Below are 7,255 nucleotides of genomic sequence, written 5' to 3'. Positions count from 1 at the left end.
TACACATCATTAGAAAGTCCCGAAATGTCGATAACATGCATGCATCAATAACACAAGTGTCGACCATATGGTTCAACCATCACGACTCGAAGTAGCACATGTTACAGAAATACATATAAGTCCAGTCGACGACCTAGCTAAACAACAATGACATAGTAAACTAGAGAGGCGGTAGCGGCAAGCATCATCACGATGAAAGGGGTCCTCCACATCTCCCTCCTCTGTCCCGCTCGAAAGTTGGCGTATCGAGTTTCCGCCTCCTCCAAAGTGGTGTACCCCTTGTAGCTGTTGCCGCTGAAACGGTGGACCTGCCTCCTACAGTCTTCCCAGTCCTCGTAGACTCCAGGAACCCTACCGCGGTAGACAACATAGTACGTCATCTATGCAAACACATAAAAAAGAAATGAAAGTTGTTAGTACATTAGTAGAGAGAGATATAACATAGAGTAGTGCAAAGAAAAAGCATGAAAATTACTTAAGTAATTTTATGACTAACATTTGCAAAGGACAAAAGTGTTTGAGTCAAGTCGGCTTCGGCGGGAAGGGACGGATGCCCTCAAGCGTGTTGAATGTTCTGTCGTCATATCCATCTTCTAATCGGCCTTCTATCTCGGCCTTAGAAAGTGCGGGACCATAGTGGAACATGCCACCATTACCGCAGATATCCCTCCAGAGTATTGTGCAAATGGTCCGCTGGATGGCACGGAACTCGGCTCTCACGTTTTCATCGGTGGTGTCCGCCATGTTCACGAACATCCGCTGAAGACTGGATGGCAACAAGAGATCGTTCTGAGACCTTACAATCGACCTCATCTGTAGGATGGCAAACCAGGCCTCCATCCCATTGTCATGCGCCGATTGCTTGAGGCAGGGGAACTTGGTTATGTGGTTGCACACATAGCAACCTTTCACTTTCTTCTCATGCCTGATTTTGTCGATGCCAACCTCGGCTATGAAGCCGCTAAGGGCTTTATCAAGTGTAGACTTAAGGTCGGTGAAGTCCTTGTCCGGATCAAGCCCGGAGTCGAGTTAACTGACATGTGAATGATACGGGTGAAAGAGGAGGAGGGTGCAGTACTTGAATCTGCGCAAAATGGAAATAAACCATCATACTCGATCGACTATGAAGGAAATTCATGAATGAATGTAATAGAGGGTACTCTAGTAACCAAATACTTACTCGCGGAAATATGGTATGGCAAAGCATTTCTTATCCTTGTTTAACACCAAGAAATCCTTGATGTACTTCGCCAGAAACGCTTGTTCGTTCTGGACGACAGTTGGAGTCATGTAGAAGGGGTCCATGATAGCGATGTCCGCTGTGTTCTCCATGGCGATATCGTGCGCCATGCTGAGCGATAGGAGGCGGACCAAGTTTCGGTCGAGCTGTTGCATGTTCAATAGCCTGAAGATGTCTTCATATCGAATGAACATCAAGTCCGCAGGGTATGTGGTGACAAAGCCAAAGCCACTGGGCACCTTGGCCGTCAAAACCGGGTACGAGGGATTTCTATCTCGAAGAAGTAGTTCCTCCTTCATTAGAACAGCATCATGCAAGCTCCTCATATCGGGCGTCACCTGCTGGACAATGTGTGCCGGCAGCATAGGCTGGCCTAGGTGATGCATCTTCCTCCACGGGGTCGGCAACTTGTCATTAACCACTTTCTTGCTTGCGGCAACATCTCCGGACTTCTTCCGCTTCCTGGCCTTCTTCTTACTGCAACTGGGAGTGGCGTTTTGTTTCATACCCTCCGTGGTCGCACCAAGGAGTGTCCTCGGGGTAAGCCCAACTCGGGGTGGAGCGGTGAAGGCGGTAGGGTCTTCCTGCTCGGGAGTTTCTTGTGAAAGGAACAACTTCTTCTTTAGCGTACGATCGGCGGGTGGCTTGTAAGGAGAAACCCCGTCGCCCTCCATCTCAGCGATGAACGTATCGATTGGAGCTTGATCTTTGTCCAACGCGTTGTCGTGCTGACTCTCGGGCTGACTGTCGGGCTGGCTATCGGGCCCAAAAGGACCACCAGCCGGTGGAGGACTCGGGGCAGCCGTCGCATCCTGAGGAGTGACCATGCCATAGCTTGCCTCCGAACCTGAGGCGGCGGTGTTCAGCCAAATTAGGGCTTTCGGCCATAGAAGGATGTGATTCTTGAGGTCCCCGAGAGTGAGCGGGGTTTCCGTTTCCGGGGGTTGATAAGGAGGATGGAGGTCTTGGCATCCCGGTAACGACCGGTTCACGCGAACCCGGCTCACGCTATCATCCATCCTGACGCAGTGGAAAATCCGCTGTGTTGGCAGGATGACACTGCCGCTCGCTACAGCCTTCAACTTGTTGTCCACATTCAGTAGCAAGGTGCAAGGAGTCGCGTTCTCCTGTGAAAACATGTGTAGGTCAGAGAGGGGCGACGACAAAGTAACTAATTTGTAGAGCTTGAGAGACTAAATTAATTACCGTGAGGGCGTCGAGCTCGGCTCGCGTTGAAGGACCGAGGCCAGGCATGCAGGTGACTGAGGGGCTAGTACTGTGGCCCCCCGCTGGTTGTCCGAGTTGCTGGCGCCTAGGCTGATAACCGGCATCGGTCCCTTTTGGCCGCCGGCGAAGTAATTCTTCATCGACAACACAAGATCAGGGATGATTTCATTGACCCTGGTGGCCACCGCGTCATCGACCTTGCTAGCAACCTCGGCACTGACGCGTTGCTGAACCTCGGCACTGACTCGTTGCTGAACCTCGGCACTGACGCGTTGCTCCATGGTTGTTTCCAAGTCGGCCACCTTTTTCAGCAGAGCCTCGTGCTCCCGGTCCTTCTGCGCCTGCCGCGACTCCTTAGTGCTTGCGGGCACGTCCAAGCCATAGTCGGCAAGCTTGCGACCTCCTCCGGCGCCGGGGACACGGTGGGGCTTGTCCAAAAGCGGCCGCGCCTTCACGGTGTTCAGACCCCTGATAAAAGGCGTGTCCCATGGGACTTTGCCCGTCGACGTCTGGGACGAGGAGCCAGCTGATTCGGCGGCTGCTTGTTCCGCCAACTGCCAGAAGTAACATGAACAATTTTAGAATGTAATGGACTTGGTGAGCAGTATCAAAATAATAAGCTGGTAAATTGCTTACCACTGCTTTCTCTAGTGCCATCACCTTCGCGTCGGCGACCAACTCAACTCCCACCACCACATCAGGTTTCGTGACACGTTTCCCAGCCAATTCTCGATGGTATCGGGACCTGAGATATGCCCTGAAGAGTGGGTCTTTGTACTTGGCAAAAGGGGGCTCGAGGCCAGCATTTATGTAGGCCTGGTCCTCCTTGTCCCATACCGGCTCTTGCCTTCGAAGCCACGGCAACCGAGATTGTGGTGACCGATGTTCTTATCTGCCAGCTCCTTCCCCCAGGTCGATTGTCTTTTGGTGTACTCGAGCTCCTCGTTTTCCAAGAATTTATTATACTGCTCCAGCGTCATCCGCGGGAAGTGGCGCTGGATCTCTTCCCAAGTCTCATTGTCACCAAGCATCCCCCTCAGCATGGTTTTATAACCGCTGAGGTTCTTGGAGAACTTAGAGAGGGCTCGTCTGTTCACGATGTTATCCTTGGTATCCTCGTTCCTGTATTCCACAGGGAACTCATACCGTGCGTGCAGCCGCGCAAGGAGTTGGGCCTGCAGATGCTGCTTCTTCTTGGTTCGGAGTTTCGTCTCGTTGACGTCGACGACGTCCCGAAGGATTGCTCCCAGTTGGAGGCCGTACCCCTTCGCCACGTGCTTGGGCTCAGTAGGAATCCCGGTCTTGGCGTCCACCGCGGTGATTATGTCACGAGTGGTGCCGACCCTGTTTGGGCGCCGCTGCTTCCGTTTCCTCTTGGCCTCGGTAGTAGTATCCGAGCTACCCCCGGCAACGCCACTGTCGGTGGTCTCATCGGCAGCCCCCCTCTCATCCTCACCATCGTTGTCCATCTCATCATCCCCCTCCTCTGAGGACTCGTCATCGCTGCCTGGAAGGTCCTCCAGCTGATCCGAGACCATGAGCCTGTAGTGCTCATCCAACTTCCGCTGAGAAGACCCGTCAACGTCTTCGTTGGGGTCTGCAGAAGACGACATCGCTAGCTAGAGAACAATAGCATCAAAAGTATAGTAAGTACTACTGTAAGTGTTTGAGCCAGAGTAAGTACTATTTGTTCATATGCAATGAAACTGAATGAACCATAATGAATGAGCTTATGCAAGTACCATCACAACATATGCAAACACACAACACACCAAAGAACCTAGCTATACTAAATTCATTAGTGCACTGCCAATCTAGAAGCAAGACAATGCCATGCGAAAATTCGGCATGACCTTTGCTAAAAATGGTCATGCCGGAGTGCCCGAAATTCGCCGGAACGGAAGTTAATCGACATTCCGGCGAAACATGGACACTCAATGTGTACCTGCAGAGAGATTTCACACAACTTTTCCAAACACATGCTCAGGTCTACCACCACCACATCAGGCTCAGGTCTACCACCATCAAAAGGAAATGACAGAGTAAACAAAATGGCCTCTGACAGTACTTAGTGATTTCAACAGTCAAAATTTCAAAATGTAAGGTAGTTCCAGGGAACAAAGGCACTTAACAGCAAATGAGATGATTAACAGTATATATAAATAGTATACACCAATAATATCCTTTCCAGATTATCTCTAATTATCTCTTACCTATGTGACCAGGGCTTCCAAAATAGGGGAGTAGCAATTTTTTTCTTTACAGAAAATGGAAACTTCCATTTATAGTTGTTCAAGACAATAAGAAATAACACTATTTGATTCTTCAACAAATCAGGGTGCATGCATCACACAGATTTTCCATACTAGCATCCGATAGCCACTCTCGCGGGGAGTAAAGACAAATGCAACAAGTATTGTTCAAGTGCTAATATTCCTGTTGCAAACAATAAACATATTGGCAGATTACATGCATGTGAATTCTACATTCTATGTTATATGCTGCTACACTAAAACTTCTGTCATATGCTATGGAGCCACAAACAGGGATGGAAATGGAAAACCTTGGACAACAGCAAGCATTCAGTTCCAAGAAGCGGAATGAGCGATGGCATGGTAAAGAATAATGTACAGAAAGCAGGAGAAATACATATCTATGCTTAGACTCACACTGGCAGAATTACCACACGCCAAATTTCAGTTTACTTGTTCCAATCATTGACCTATAAATTATTACTCCATACTAACTTAATATTCTTTTGAGGTGTAACTAATGTCTGATACTTCAGCTAATCTCTACCTACTTGAATGTGCACCTAAATTTCAATATTAACAACGAGCAATTATAATAAACATGTGCATGATTCTCTGCTAATCTTTGAACCTTGTTTGTTTCAGCACCTAACGGTCAAAGTGGTGGAACAAAATCACAGCTGCTCCTAATGCAAACATGAAATGAACAAAAATGTACTAACAAGAACCAGAAGGCATATAGGTGGCTTTACCATCTAGTCCCATGCAACAGATTGCCATATTTTAGCACAGAATTTCAACTTAACATCTCCAGGGAGAGGAATATATGCATCCCAGTATAGCTAGAACATTTTCAAGTCCACTGATCAAAGCTTACTCTTTTTTTGTGTGAAGTAAAGCTTACTCGGTTCTATATATTTATTAAGATCGAAACAGGGTCCAATGTGCAAACACTATGTAAATGCAGCAGCACCATTCACAGGCATCATCAAACTGTGGGAGAGGATTGCCCAAATTAAGCATGAACTCACGCGGAGGAAAGGGGGGAGGTGACTCACATGGGAGATTAGGAGCTTCTCGGCGGTCTTGCGGACCTTGGCCTGAGCGGCGTCGCGGTGGCGGCGGCGGGCCAAGGTGCTCAGGTGGACATGGTTCTCGTCGAGGTTGCGCAGGCCCGCGTCGACGTCGATCGCCACCACGGGGAAGTTGGGCCGCGCGAGGGGAGGGGCGGATCGACGACGGCAGCGATGGAGGCTCGACGACAGCAGGGGAGGGACGGCAGCAGCGTGGAGGACGACGGCAGGGGAGGGACGGCAGCAGGGAGGCCGACGACGGCGGATCGACGGTGCAGGGGAGGGACGACAGCAGGGAGGAGGCGGCGGTGGGGGGTTTGGGGGAGGCAGTCGCAGCCGCAGGGGAGGGAGGAGGAGGGGGCGGCTAGTGTTTGCACGGCGGCGCGACGGCACGGCAGCGGGGGAGGGAGGAGGAGGGCACGGGAGGGCTCCGTCGGCGGGGGAAGTGAGCGGGGAACGACGGCGATTTGGGATTTGGGATTTGGGATTTGGGGAAAATGGCTAAGTCATGAAGGAGTTATCCCCGGCGATTTTCGGGAAACGCCGGCGGTAAGTTTTCGGTCAATGACAGGTGGGACCCATGGGATTACCGCCGGCGGAAATGATGTATTCGCCGGGGGTAATGACATGTAGTATTTCTTTTCCAAACCCTGTCATTTAACAAACCTGACTACTTACCAGAGTGGTTTCGTTCCTTCCCCCCACCCAGCACATCTGCAGTTCGAATCCCCACAGGTGCGAATAAACCACCCTTTTTGAAATTAACGGCGGCAGGGGATTTGGAGGAGGCACCATTTTTTCTTTCTTTTCTTAAGACCTTTTTTTATTGTTTCTAGTTACTTAGATAAATTGTAAAGTCCTTTGGCAACATCCGATAAAATAAACCAATGAAGGATAAATTGCAAGACATAAATTTATGATTTTAATTCTTGAATGGCTTCAAAGTCCTTTCGGCGATATCCGATGAAAAACCAAGACATAAATTTAGGATACACTTGAGAAGGACAAATGGTTGTTCGAGAGATAATTATTATAAATACACAAATGACTTCAAAGTCCCTTCCGCTTGGTCCTTGTGACCCCATCGGTATCGTCGCGACTCCTTGTGTACGGAGGAACACTTGACCTAGGTAGCGTCGTCCTTCTTCTTCTTAGTGTGTAGGTTCTATCGTCTTCATCGGGTTCTTCCATCATTGGGTCTCCGACGAGGCCGTCGAAGTCTTGCTCGTCGGCAACTCCATCCATTCCGACGAGGGCCCTTTTTCCTCTCCTTACGACAACACGGCTGGGCCTTGACGGGTCAGTTATGAAGAAGCATTGCTCGACGTGCTTAGCCAATACCCAAGGCTCATTTTGCGCGGTGGGGTTCTTGGTCTTGGATTTGGGGGGCAGTCGCATGGTGGTGACATACGCATCTTCTTTTGTGATGTCCGTAGCCCATCTGACACGAAACATCGGTAGCT

The sequence above is a fragment of the Lolium perenne genome, chromosome 1 (genome assembly GCF_019359855.2).
Source record: "Lolium perenne isolate Kyuss_39 chromosome 1, Kyuss_2.0, whole genome shotgun sequence".
Classification (NCBI taxonomy): Eukaryota; Viridiplantae; Streptophyta; class Magnoliopsida; order Poales; family Poaceae; genus Lolium; species Lolium perenne.
The sequence above is the reverse complement of the archived record's forward strand: the minus strand, read 5'-3'. Positions refer to the sequence as shown.